We start from the raw sequence: 13,225 nt of genomic DNA, 5'->3' as shown, positions 1-13,225 counted from the left end.
AGTATGAAGTCGCTGTCACTGTGGCCTGCATGGTTAGCCCTGTAATCCATGCTCATGTGTCCCACCTAGGGTTGACAGATTTGGCAAATAAAACCAGAGGATGCCCAGGTAAATCTGGATTGCCAGTAAATTACGGTCGTGTATCTGAAATTCAGTTTTAACTAGGAACCCGTATTTTATTTGGCAACCCTAGCTCAACTTGTTAGTGAAACATCAGAAGGAGTGATTTAAAATTTCCTTGTGTTCTTCAACACATGCCATGATAGACATACAGAACTTTTAAAATGATAAAAGCTTAATGTTGCTTTCTCAAGTAGAGCTCCCTAAACACATGAATTAAAGTTGGATGAATCCACTTCTCTTTCTCCACAAACCTGATTTCTTTTCTGCAGTGCATTATTATTCTCTAACATTTTCTTCTTTGTTAAATGCTTATTGGGTTATTGTCTTTCTCTTCTACAGTTGTGTAACTTCCATGAGAGTGAGGACACTTTCTGTCTTACTCAATTAGAGTTGAACCTAGAATAGAGCCCAGTAAACAGTAGCTGCTAAGAAAAATAAGTGTCTACATGAATAAACAAGGGTTCTAGGTTCTGATCACTGTGGGGATCCTGGAAAGTAAGAATGAGCTCAAGCTCCAGCACTCCTTTATTTTGATGCCTCTCCCTATACCCTCTCTCCTCCCTGTGAGAAATATAGGCAAACTTCTTCTTTCTCCTCCTTCTAGTTGGAAGAATTCATAGATAAAGAAACAATGATTTAAGAAAAAGGAAGTTTTTAAAATAAGATTCATCTCTTTTTGCCTGGGTGCAGTGGTTCACACCTATAATGCTAGCACATTGGGAAGCCAATGCAGGAGGATTGCTTGAGTCCTGGAGTTTAAGACCAGCTTAGGCAACATGGCAAAACCTCATCTCCACCAAAATTACAAAAATTGGTTGGGCATGGTTGCTCACCTGTAGTCTCCACTACTCTGGAGGCTGAGGAGGGAGGATTGCTTGAACCTGGGAGGCAGAGGTTGCAGTGAGCCTGGATCGCACCACTGCACTACAGCCTGGGTGACAGAGCCAGGCCTTGTCTCAAAAAAAAAAAAAAAATTATCTTTTTCAATGGATCTTATAGTGCTAAGGGTCTTTGCAAGCTTTAGAGATTTCTGGAAATGATGACAACATATCTGGGAAAAAGAGAGAGAAACTGGAGGAAGAGGTGAACAGACATGGTTAATTAAGGAAAGCTGAGGGCATGATGGGTGAACCTATGAAATTTAGAACAAGACATGAGTAAGACAATGAGTTTCCAGGACTTGCTCATCGAATTTCAGCCCTATGAGATGTGAACAATGTGCACATTCTCTCTATAACCCCACGCAAAGTATATAGTTTGAACATTATTAAATTACTATTTAACTATTTTGGCTTACAAAAATAGAATTTCATATAATTTATTCTACATTAGTTGACTCTCTTCTTGTGGAGTCTAGTTAGAGCATGTAGGAGATGTAGTAGAAGCTAGTACAGAAAGATTAAAAAAGAGTCACAATAAACACTAACCTGGGCCAGGTTTTCAGAGGATGCCTTAAGTTCTTTAGGCACCAAAGAACACCCCCTAGCTGCTCCTTTTTATCTGTAGGGTGATTCCAAGTACTAAAGATCTCAGCTTCAACTCTAGGGATTTTTTCCCCATAAGGAAGAAGGAGCACTAAGTATAACTTCTGTTGGAGAACCTACATATGCTGCAGGGATACAAGCTTTATAAACATTGAAGGTCAGAAAGAAAAGAAGGGAGATAACGGAAGGCCACTGGGCCCATCCTCACATGTTAGGAAGAGGAGCCAATACCATAGGTCCTGTCGAGGACATAACACAAGATGGCCTAGGCGAGACACATTGAATTTCCTTGACTCCTACATGATTTTCAAATAATAAAAAAATAAAAAATAAAAATAAAAAAACAACTCCTTTTGTCTGACAAAAGTCAACGTAATAAAGAGAAAAGTTGTATGGGGAATTTATTTTAGCATCCTTATTTCTAAATCCTCTAAAGCCCTTGAGGAAATGTGATACAAAGGTTTTCTTGGTGGAGATTTGTAAAGAAATGGCCTGTATTGTGGCCCCTTACACAAGTCTCATGGAGGGCAAGCAGCCAAGCTCCTTTCGTGGTGGAAATAATTTGGAATCCAATGATAAAGATGGGGAATCACGGAATAAAACGTCACAATTTCTTAAGGGACATGGCCTGGACACAATGTTAACAAAACTCCCTATTTTCCCCACCCCATAGAAGCTCAGCACCCACAATGTGCACTTACGTCGGGTGTCCCCAGCCAAAGACAGTGGGGAGCTCAACACCATCAGTGTCACTGTCAGCGCTGCCATGCAGGAGCCTCCAGGGAGCCTCAGACACACCATACTGGAGAACAGGACAGGACCAGTTCCCAGAGAAGCAAACAAGTCTCACTCAGGGAGAACTATGACCCACTCCACCCACATTCCAAATTATAGGGAGGAAGTTACTGATTTCCTTGCTCCTGGATTGGGTCATCTCCTGTTGTAGAACCAATCAGCATCAGAGTTAAGTAGCATCATCAGTTGCTGGTCAGAGATGCTGTATGAAGGTCCTCTTCTGAAACAGAATTTCTTTCTTTAAAGGAGTGTTTTAATTTAGTATTTGAAAGGTTTGATCCAGTTGCAAGTAAAACACTTTAATTGGGTCCCTATTGTGAGCCAGCTCTGTGCTGGTCAGTGACGTGGTCGCAAGTCTGAGCCTTGTAAGAGCATTCATTTCCCACTCGGCAACAGAAGTATTTGCAGGAGTGAATGTGTTTAGAAGTAAAAGAGATGGAGGGAACATGGTTGCAAATCCAGAGACCTTTAATCTGGTCCTTATTACACCATATCTTAATGTTGAAGATTTGGGAAAATTATTTCATGTCTAACAGTTGAAATGAAGGGACAATACCTTTCAAGTCTTTGAATACTGGAAAAAGCTGTGATTCTGTGGACGCCTCGAGGAGCAGCAGCCCTGGGTATCTGATGATATGACAGAATGACAGCTGTTGACTGGAAAATATAATCTGTACCAATTTACAGATTAGGAATGTCTTTATTAAGTTAAGAAATAGTAAATGTCTGTGAATAATTTAATCTGAGTAAAAAAGGTTTTTGCAAGTGTTCTCCTGGTGCTGCCCCCAAGTTTAGGGGCACCTCCAGCACACACAGAGGCAAGGGGCTTGCAGGGTCACCTTGGGCAATGGAGAGTCTGAAGGTGCCTTTGTGTAGAGCTTACCCTAACAATGTGAAAAGTCAACTGTGCAACCAAAGCATTCAGGGGTCTGAGAGATCGATCAAGGACTCAAGGTCAGCTGTTGACAGAACAACTTCACTTTAAAATAACTAATTTTCTCGTTTTTAAAAATTATGCTTTTATTTATATATTTTTTAGAGACAGAGTCTCGCTCTGCCACCCAGGCTGGAGTGCAGTGGCACGATCTCAGCTCACTTCAACCTCCTCCTCCTGGGTTCTAACAATTCTCCTGCTTGAGCCTCCCAAGTAGCTGGGACTATTGGTGCCCACCGCGACGCCTGGCTAATTTTTTGTACTTCAGTAGAGATGGGGTTTCACCATGTTGCCCAGGCTGGTCTCGAACTCCTGAGCTCAGACAATCCACCCTTCTCAGCATCCCAAAAATGCTAGGATTACAGGAGTGGGCCACAGCGCCTAGAGTAAAATAATATTTTATGTGAAGAATGTTCAATCTCTTATTCCTGGTTCCCATCATGATTTCCTCATTTGATTGAGACTATGACACTTTACTATTCCACTTCCCTTGTTTTATCCTAAGGGAAGATATAAGAAGACTTTGCTAACTAATATGTTACAGAATGTTCAGGAAACAGATCCCTAGGGGAAAATCTATTAATTACATCTTTGATGTAATCATATAATTTTAAACATGTAATTCTACATTTAGAAAATTATTATGTTTTTATATTAATATAAATGTAGCATCTGAGATTCAAAATGGACTTCAAAGTACAACTATACACATAAAGTTCTGCATGAATTCAAACTCCACCACGGTTCTGATAGGCACTCACTCCTCATCTGCCTTAGTGTTTCCAGGGGCAGTATTCTCACCATGCTGCAATAAACATGACTAAAATTTACTGAGCAATTTTTGAACATTTTGCATTGTACTCAAAATTGCATCAAAACATTTCCATACGTCATATTTTTATACCATTCTCACATTATGTCAGCGAGGGAAATACCCTTTTCATCCCTACAAGTGGAGAGAATAAAATAATGGAGATAATTTTTGCAAGGATATAAGGCTAGTAAATAGTAAACTTCCGATTGAACTGAATTATTATATATGTGATTCCAAACCCCTCAAGTTCAGCCATTGTATTATACTACCTCACATTCAATTTCTAAAGAGAATTATGTCCCTTATACTAAAATTCTTTTTATCACTTTAACTCATGGCTGTGCAAATCAGTAAGACTACTTCTTTCAGTGAATGGCAACGTTTTATAGAGTTTAGGGAAGACACTGTGCAGCAATTGTAGTTCCTTCAAAAGATTTCCCTCACCACCATGGTTACTCTCCTCTGGAAATGACACAATTTGGTTTTATGTTATATAAGGACACCCATAGCTCCTGCACAAGTCTCCTTCTTATTAAAGATAATGACAGCCTCAACATTTCTAACTCCATTCTATTATGCTCAATCATTCTTTCCAATTTCACAGCACAAAGTAGTGCAAGTTTGATCATGTCAGAGTAGAATAAAAATAGTGTCCCATTTATTTTGGAAAAAATATATTCCTGTTAATGTGAAAAGGTAAAGATTTCTTGGAGAGGTTGGGTGGAAGTCACTATTGTCCCTGGATTTGAGAATAAACTGTGTTCCTACACTACAGTGATAATTCGGTACTATGGACAATTGTGCACTTGCAACCAGGACAATATCACACTTAATTTGATAATACGGGATCATAATTTGCTAATAAACTAACTAATTTTGATATGGTAATCTAGGAAATGAAGCTAAGGTTCATCTTAGTATTACAAGATAAAAGGGGTGGCAAAATAAGTCAATGTACTAAAATATAGTTAAAGAGAAACTTTCAAAACTTGTTCATATAAATTTGACACACTATTTAAAAATCAAACACATTTATATTTAAAAAGATAGCCAATGCCAATGAACTAAATTCTGCATATTTTATACATTTGTGAGTAACAAGGATGTTGTCTTAGTTCATTTGTGCTGCGATAAATTACAGTAGACTGGGTAATTTATAAAGAACACATGGAGGCTGAGAAGTCCAAGATTAAGGCACTAGCAGGTTGAATGTCTGGCAAAGGGCATGGCCTCCCTTCCAAGATGGTGCCCTGCATCCTCCAGAGAGGAAGAACGCTGTGTATTCACATGGTAGAAGGTGGAAGGACAAGAGGCTAAAAACTGTGTGAAGCGTTTTTTGCAAGGGTCCTAATCCCAGCCATGAATGAGGAGCCCTACCTGAATTTTAAAGGGGACACACTTATACTACAGCAGATGTGCTTTTTTAAATTATGTATCTCACACTTGTCTTCAATATTCAATATTAGGATAGTTCAGGTTAAACAATGTAGCAACTGTCACCAAACCATCAATCATACAGGTGATCTCTGGGTTGAGCTTTTTCACTGAAAACGAGAGAAGAATCTTCTCAACTCTGCCATGTGTGAGAGGTGTCAGATAAGAGAGTTTATTTCCTGAGGAAAGGGCAATTAAACTGATTTCTGGAAGAAAGCTATTTTCAGTACAGAAGTTCTATGATTTCTGGTCTTGATGCATGAAACCATAGGTTAGCTTTTATGGGAAATAAATCTCAACATTCCCAGAACCAAACAAGCAAAATCAGAAGCACAGACTTTTGTTGAACTACAGGCAAATTGACACTGGTAGCATTACAGAATGTCGAGTCCTGCTGATTGTCACAGAATGGGGCTCACTTGTAGTAACTCTGAAGGCTTGTAGCACATTTTGGAAAAATAGGTTATTTTGCTTATCAGCAAGCCTTAGTTATCACAGAATGTTTGCCACTTGTCCAAGTAGTCTCAAAATAATCTCAGGAGTTTTCAGAAAGCAACTACCACTAATCTAAAATTTAAAGTAAAAAGCAGGTTACTAATCATTATATCTAAATCTGGAATTTAAGGTAAAAAGCAGGTTATTAATCCTTGTATCTATATCTGGAATTTAATGTAAAAAGCAGGTTACTAATCCTTATATCTAAAAAAAAATGATAATAACAATAAATGGATACACAGGACCAGTTTCTTCTTAGCATGGAAGATATGTGTCCTGAAGAGAAGACTGTGCCATGTAAAGGCCTTATTAGTACTCATCACACTTGACAGGACCCTTTCCAGTAAGAGCTCAGCCATGTCCTCCATTGAGGAACTTTGGTAGAACCAATCATTATACCATGACACTATCTAGGTCAGTTGACAGGACTTCTTCAACTTCCAAATGTCATTCTATGACTTAACTGAGCTGTTTTATAACAGAATGCTTGCCATTGCATAGTTATAGAGAGAATAGCTAGAATTCCCATAGGTCTTTCTACTAATATTGTATATATAAAGAATTTTTATTTTATTTCTCTTTCTAGGTATTATGTTAATTGTGCTGTGGTAAGTATCCACCTATCTATCCAGTACAAAATAAGCCAGATTATTTTTCAAAATTTCATTTTGGTGTTCCACTAGCCCACTCCCCAGTGACTGCAGTTTGGACAGTGAAGAAATTGATGACTTTGTTGAACTGTACCAACCTCTTTAAAATCTGTCCTGTAAAGTGTGTGCCTGGTTTCTTTCTTATTTTATTTGAAATAAACCATAAAATCTTTTAGCAGTTAATTTTATAATAGTTCATCTTGTAGACAATTTATCTTGAAAAAGTAAATTTACTAGTACTTGTTTATGTCAACATTTTACCTAAATAAAATCAACTTATATATGTGCAAAAGAATTAACTATTCCTTTTGTCATGACATCTCTTCCTACCCCATGTGCCTGTCAAACAAAGCAACTCTCAATATCATACAGCAATTTTGAGAAAAATAAAGCACACAAACCACACTAACTATTGTTGCCATCCCTATTTTGGTCATGTGTTCATTCAAGGGATTACATCATCAAGATAAAGGGAAAACTTGGTACTATTTCATATCCATCTAGAGATGCTAAAGATTATCTGGGTGTAAAGGATACCCTGTCAGTATCCATAGTTCAGAATTTTGGACATGATCTTAAAGAGGTATCTAGCCAATTGTTAGAACAAGAAAAAAGGTACCAGCTAATAAAATCTAAGCCATAGCTATATTATTAAACAGAGGAAAATATAATAACCACAACAGAAGATAACATAGGGATTATTAGAAATTTTAAGTTTTCCAGAAGTGAGGAATCCTTATTGCTATTACAATTTCTAAAGCTATAAACAAACAAAAAAACAAAAAGCATAACAGGAATCAGTTCTAAAAGCAATTGGTTCTGCCACCTAGGCAAAATACACAGGTGTGGGTTTATTGTCTCTGCAGAACAGGAGTTAAACACTAAATTCTTTTAACTGTCAATGTTTCCTTTGGTGGTATTGCTGATACTAATTGCAATATCATTGATACTGACCATGGTTTTTGCACTTAGAGATTTACAGCCATAACCTAGACAGTGCCATGGTGCAAAGCCTGGCTCCACTCAAAGTTCCTCATTGGAAGACATTGCTGAAATCCTACCAGACAGGGTCCTATCAAGTCTGATGAATACTAACATGGCCTTTAAATGGCACAGTCTTCTGTTGAGGATACTTATCCTCCATGGTAAGAAGAAATCTATCATGTTTATCCATTTATTGTTGTTATTTTTCCTTAGTAACTTTACACCATCAGAAACCAATTTGTGTTCCCATATGGGCAACTGATTAGTGTTTATCTACATGGACTCTAGACCTAATCCCTTCCAAAGGGCATACCTCACAATCCTATTATATTGGGGATTAGGACTTAACATATGATTGGGAGGGAACATACACATTTAGTCTATAATATCTTTTTTGGAGACATATCTGTTTAAGTCCTTTACCCATTTTTTAATTAGGTTATTTGTTTGTTTGGTTGTTTGTTTTGCTCTTGAATTGTGTGAGTTCCTTATATATTTTGGAATTAGCCCCTTATCAAATAAAAGGTTTGCAAATATTTTCTTCAGTTTTGCAGGTTATCTTCTCATTCTGTTTATTGCTTTCTTTGCCATGCAAAAGGTTTTTCGTTTGACTTATGCTGAATAAAATAAGGCAGTTACAGAAAGATATATATTGCATAATTCCTCTTATATGAGGTATCTAAAGTAGTCAAGCTCATAGAAGCAGAAAATACAATAGTAGTTAACAAGAGCTAGGGGCTGGGGGAAATGGAGAGTTGTCATTGAAAGGCTATAAAGTGTTAGTTTTGCTGGATGAATAAGTTCTAGAGATCTGCTATTTAAGATATTTAACATAAGATCTGCCTATAGTTAACAAAATGATATTGTGCACTTCAAAATTAGTTCAGACTTGTTTTGTGGCCTAACATCTGATCTATCCTGGAGAAAGTTCAGTGTGTGCTTGAGAAGAATGTGCATTATATCTAAAAAATGCTAAAAAATTTACCAAAAAGCTGTTAGAACTAATAAATGAATACAGTAAAGTTGCAGCATATAAAATCAACACACAAAAATCAGTAGTTTATCTGTACACTAACAATAAAGTATTCAAAAAAGAAATCAAGAAAACAATCACATTTATAATATCTACAAAAAATATAAAATTCATATGGAACCACATAAAAAGCCTGAATAGCTAAGACAATCTTGAGCAAAAAGAACAAAACCGAAAAAACAACACCACTTGACTTCAAACTATATTACAAAGCTAGAGTAATTAAAACAGCATGTTACTGGCAAAAAAAAAATAGACACATCAATCAATAAAATAGAATAGAGAGCCCAGAAATGAAGCTACTTATTTATGACCAAGTTATTTTCAATAAAGGTATCAAGAACACATAATGGGAAATGAAGAGTTTCTTCAATCAACAGTGCTAAGAGAACTAGATATTCACATGCAGAAGAATAAAATAGGACCTTTATCTCACACCATACACAAAAATCAACTAAAAATGGATTGGAGACTTAAATATAAGACCTGAAACTGCAAAAATACTAGAAGAAAACATAGAGAGAAACCAGACAACATTGGTCTGGACAATGATTTCTTTTTTTATTTGATCCCGAAAGCTCAGGCAACAAAATTAAAAAATAGACAAGTGGGATTATATCATTAAAACACTTCTGCACAACAAAGAAAATAATTAACAGAATGAAGAGACAACCTATAGGTTGGGAGAAAATATTTCCAAGCAATACATCTGATGTAGGGTTAACATCAAAAATGTATTAGGAACTCTCAATAGCAAAAAAACAAAAACAAACAAAAACTAACAAGATTTTTAAATAAGCAAAGAATATGAATAAACATTTCTAAAAAGTAGACATTTAAGTGGCCAACAAATGCTTAACATCACTAATCATTAGGGAAAAGCAAATTAAAGCCACAATGAGATATCACCTCACACCAAAAGAATGGTTCTTATTGAAAGGGTGAAAGATAAGTGCTGGTGAGGATGTGGAGAAAATGGAACACTTGGCTGGCAATGGTGGCTCATGCCTGTAATCCGAGCACTTTGAGAGGCCGAGGTGATGGATTGCCTGAGCTCAGGAGTTCAAGACCAGCCTGGGCAACACGGTGAAACCCCATCTTTACTAAAAAATTAAAATTAAAAAATTAGCCAAGCGTGGCAGCATGCGCCTATAGTCCCAGCAATTCAGGAGGCTGAGGCAGGAGAATGGCTTGAACCCTGGAGGCAGAAGTTGCAATGAGCTGAGTTCTAGCCATGGCAGTCCAGCCTGGGTGACACAGTGAGACTTTGTCTCAAAAAAAAAAGGGCAGGAAGTACTTGTATGCCGTTGGTGGAAATGTAAATTAGTATAGCCATTATAAAAAAAACTGTATGGAAGTTCTTGAAAAAGTTAAAAGTAGAACTACCATATGATCCAGCAATTGCACTTCTGAGTGTATGTCCAAGGACTTAAAATCAGTATGTTGAAGAGATACCTGCACTCTGATGTTCATTACAATGTTACTTACAATAGCCAAGATAAGGAATCAACCTAAGTGTCCATTAACTGACAAATTTTTTAATGTGGTAGATAAACAGAATATACTCTGTATAACAGAATGACATAGAGCCTTTAAAAAGAAGGCTATTCTGTCATTTGTAACAACATGAATGAACCTAGAGGACATGCTAAATGAAATAAGCTAGACATTTCTAAGTGAAATAAAACAAATACTGCATATTCTCACTTATATGTGGAATCAACAACAATCAAATTCGTAGAAGCAGAGAGTAGAATAGTAGTTATCAGAGGCTGCAGATTGGGAGGAATGGGAAGACGTTAGTCAAAAAGTATAAAGTAGTAGACAGACAGGTGGAATAAATGAAAAGTTTTTAAGGTGGTGGTCAAATGAATTAGATTCTACTTTTAAGTAGATTCTACACAGGCAAAAGAGCACATCATAATGACAGACATATAAAATTAATATTAAAATGTCACAAGATCTACAACAGACAAATCTATAAAAACAATCAAACACAATTTGGTGTCATTAATTTTTAAGACAAGACAAAAATGTTTAAAATTAGATATAAACTTAAATTTACAAGAAGGAAGCATTTCTATAGATGTGAGTTCCAGAAGTGAAACTCAGAACACAGAGGAAGGGTTATGTCTCAGGTTGGCTAGAGACTTGGTGGGGAACAGGAGCTATCATGAATAACGTGTGTGCAGGAGGCAGGGGGAGTCAGGAAATGGAAATGGAGATAATAGAGGGGAGTCTGTTTGACTAGAATTGAAAGGCCCCTTAGATAATGCTGGGATACCAGAGGGGATGTGCAGAGCTGAAGTTCACTAGGAAAGACACTGAAAATTTGGCAAAGACATTACATCTTTAGAAAGATGTGGGTGGATGCAGGAAAAATATCAAGTAGCAAAGTTTTTACAATCCAAGGTTAGTTATGAGGAACTGGACACAGAGATTAGCATGGTGACAAGAGGAATGGATGACGGGAGTACCATGCTCCTTTTGGATTTCCAGATATGCAGTAGAACTGGTATATGATGAATAAGGAACAGAAGGTCTTTTAGAAATAATATATTTTCCTTCCTTTTGTAGGTAACACCAACAGAGATCAATCTTCCTGTCTGTGTCTTGGTTCTTTCCTTCTGGTTGAGACATTTTGTAGAAAAACAAGAGAGATGTACTGGAAATCCCCACCCCTTCACAAATAGCTGTTGCTGTTTTTTCTATAACCAATACGGATAGAGAATGAAACAACATCACTTATCTCCAGCAGATACATCTGACTAGAAAGTCTTGGAGAGAAGTTGCAGGAGAACAGGATGACTAAATAAGGTGTTGATAAGAAAGGCTGAAAGCTGAGCTGGGCGTGGTGGCTCACGCCTGCGATCACAACACTTTGAGAAGCCGAGGTGGAGGGATCATGAGGTCAGGAGTTCGAGACCAGCCTGGCCATCATGGTGAAACCCCATCACTACTGAAAATATAAAAATTAGCTGGGTGTGGTGGTGGGTGCCTGTAATCCCAGCTACTCAGGAAGCTGAGGCAGGAGAATCACTTGAAACCAAATGGTGGAGGTTGCAGTGAGCCGAGATTGCACCACTGCACTCCAGGCTGGGTGACAGAGTGAGACTCTGTCTCAATCAATCAATCAATCAATAAATAAATAAATATTGATTACTTGGATATGGTCAGGAAACCAAATGTGTTACACTTTTAACATTGTATAGTGTCATAGCACACACATATAGCAAAATACAGAAAGCATAAATGTACAACTTAATCAATCATTACAATGCCAACATCCATGAAGCCACCACCCAAATCAAGAAACAGCAAACAGGGCAGTCCCAGAAGCCCTCCCATGCCTCCTCCTGTCCACACTGCTCTCCCTTCCCACCAAGACAACTCACCAACAGACTCTCACAGTAGTCACTTCATTGCTTCTCAATACACCTTCAAAGCTAATATTTACTCCTAAACACGCTTAGTAACATTATATAAATTAAACTATGCAATATGTTCTCTTTTGTGATCTAATAATTGTCAATTAAGTGACCAGAAAATAATAAGCCTGTTAATAAATGCTGCTGGGTCAGTTGGATATCCTCACTGAAAAAAAAAAAAAGAAAGAAATTTGACACCTATTTCATATCATACACAAAGTTAATGACAATAGAAAACATATCTATCTATAAAAATCAATACAATAAAACTTCTAGAAGACAATATTAGAGAATATCTTCATGACCTTGAAATAGAAAAAGATTTTTAAAATAGAATCCAAAATTCAGAACCATAAAAAAAAAGAGGTTCATCAGTGGTCACAAATATCATATATTTAAAATAGGGACAGCAAGAAATTACTGGACATAACTAGCAGGTGCCTTGGGATGTGCCTGGAAAGCTCCATGTGCTTATCACACTCCTGCTATGAGCCTCTCACCAGGGGGCTCCAGTATTTGTGGTTAGGAAAAGAGAAATAAGAACAGAGGAATGCACCCTCAGGTACTTTGGATGTCACAAGGGAAAAGGGTATGAAAATCGGAAACACTGGCACACACGTTAATGAATGTTTTTCGTGGTTATAATGAAGCTGAAGGAGAGGACAGAGTGAAGGACACTGGGGTGGGGGTGGGGGGCTCCAGGAATAGTTTTGTGATTCGGTTGGTATTTCTTGTGTATAGTTCCAATTCTTGTCAAACTTTTTGGTCGCTAAACTGTTCATTTCTATACATTAAGACAGGTTTCACCTCCTTTCTCACTTTAGAATACATTAGTAGAGGGCTTCACAGAGTGACAAACACCTATCGACTTCTTTAGGAAGGTGATTAAGTAAAATGAGCCAAGATTGCACTCCAGCCTGGGCGACAGAGAGAGACCCTGTCTCAAAAAAGAAAAAAAAATAAAGGTGCCAGATGCCAGATGCCAGATGCTTAGATAATTCTCCCCTGGTACAAGAGAAAGACCTGGAAAGGAAAGGAGATTTTCTACAGA

General features: G+C 37.4%; 1 pseudogene across 1 annotated transcript in view; it reads right to left on the bottom strand.

The window, feature by feature from the left end:
* LOC116546756 overlaps positions 1-2,508 on the bottom strand; it is a 5,455-nt pseudogene extending 2,947 nt beyond the window's left edge. Inside the window, exon 1 of the transcript XR_004266827.1 lies at positions 2,309-2,508. The product of XR_004266827.1 is annotated as an HLA class II histocompatibility antigen, DRB1-8 beta chain-like (transcript). The remainder of the gene's footprint in view (positions 1-2,308) is intronic.
* Positions 2,509-13,225: the final 10,717 nt, after the last annotated feature.

Source organism: Sapajus apella, unplaced genomic scaffold, assembly GCF_009761245.1.
Source record: "Sapajus apella isolate SASKATOON/1434 unplaced genomic scaffold, GSC_monkey_1.0 scaffold1336, whole genome shotgun sequence".
In the NCBI taxonomy this organism is placed as follows: Eukaryota; Metazoa; Chordata; class Mammalia; order Primates; family Cebidae; genus Sapajus; species Sapajus apella.
Note: the sequence above shows the minus strand (reverse complement) of the source record. Positions and strands in the feature narration are given on the sequence as shown.